General features: G+C 42.4%; 1 non-coding gene across 1 annotated transcript; it reads right to left on the reverse strand.

Moving 5' to 3' along the window:
- Window positions 1-493: 493 nt before the first annotated feature.
- Window positions 494-598, reverse strand: LOC117078685. The gene has a single exon (XR_004435115.1). It is a non-coding gene; the product is annotated as a small nucleolar RNA U13 (small nucleolar RNA).
- Between the last annotated feature and the right edge of the window lie 954 nt (window positions 599-1,552).

The raw sequence follows: 1,552 nt of genomic DNA on the forward strand, positions 1-1,552 counted from the left end.
CTATTGCAGGATACAATCTAGGATACTGCATTGTGCTTAGCTGGCCTTCCTTTTAATCAGCAATAGACAACCAGAAGTTTAAGGGCAACCCATCTCTTGTTCAGGATATCCCTTGTTAGAGAAAGGCTGTTCTTACTTTTTACAAAACCATAAAGAGCATTAAAACTGGGAAGTCTGCCTAGTATGTTTGCTGGTTCTGAGGACATCATTGCTCCACTGGTTCTTCTTCCACCCAACTCTTGAGATCCTGCCTCAGCAACTTTCTCCAACATTTAATGTGGCTTCTTCCATCCAAGAGTGGTTTCCTGCAATTTTTACATCCATGCTTAGGGGAAATTAGAAACAATGCATAACCTCCAACAATCATTTAATGATTCCAGTGATGTTTCACCTCTGCAGCCTCTTCTTTTCTAAAGAAAACCGTGGTCCTCTCTGGCTCTTCTCATGTTCAGTCTCCTGATCAAGTTCTTTCTTTCTTTTTTCTTTTTTTCCACATCAGATGGGTAATGTGCCAAGATGCCATGACAAGGTTGAGGGAGGCACATCTTACATAAGAGCATGAAAATCCAATCATCACACTTATTAACTACAAAAGAATCTGGTCAAGTTCTTTCATCTTTTTTCAGTTATCTCCCTTTTTTCACTGCAGGTGCACTCTCCACTTAACTTGCCCACCCTAGTAATTTTAAAAGGACCCAGCTCACAAAAGGAAGAGATGTATGTCTTCTGGGGCAGGGGTGGGGGTGGTATTAGTGAAGGCATGGGATGCTATGTGGAAGTGAAGCCAAATGAAGCAGGATGTTATAATGTTCCTCTGTGTGCTCTTATGGATTAAAATCATCCCAGATTTTATTATGATACTTTCTAAGTCACATCATCTAGGACAGTTCTGGAGCAGGGGAAAAAGTAAGAGTCAGCTGTAGGGATGCATTGAAAGTTAGCTTTGGGGCCGGGTGCGGTGGCCCACGCCCGTAATTCCAAAACTTTGGGAGGCCAAGGTGGCTGGATCACTTGAGGCCAGGAAATCGAGACTAGCCTGGCCAACATGGTGAAACCCCATCTTTGCTAAAAACATAAAAATCAGCTGGGCATAGTGGCGGGCGCCTATAATCCCAGCTACTTAGGAGGCTAAGGTAGGAGAATCGCTTGAACCTGGGAGGTGGAGGTTGCAGTGAGCTGAGATCGTGCCGCTGCAATCCAGCCTGGGTGACAGAGCGAGACTCCGTCTAAAAAAAAAAAAGAAAAGAAGAGAAAAGAAAGTTAGCTTTGGCTTTAATATTTGGCCAGAATCTGCTCTCACCTTTGGCCTTACCCTTTGGAAGGCCAAATGTCTACCTCAACACTACTTCTGCCATCCCAGAACTGGTGCAAGACGTGATCTTATATGTTATCATCATATATAATCAGTACCAAACTGTCAGTAATATGAACAAAGAATATAATTTAGGTTTATTTTTAATATCTAAACATTTTCAAATGTAGGTAAGCATTCTAGATGTCAACTGGGGTGAAAACCTCCCCACATGCCTTATATGTTGAAATGTTTCAGTCA

Source organism: Trachypithecus francoisi, unplaced genomic scaffold (assembly GCF_009764315.1).
Source record: "Trachypithecus francoisi isolate TF-2019V2 unplaced genomic scaffold, Tfra_2.0 Lachesis_group6, whole genome shotgun sequence".
NCBI classification, from domain to species: Eukaryota; Metazoa; Chordata; class Mammalia; order Primates; family Cercopithecidae; genus Trachypithecus; species Trachypithecus francoisi.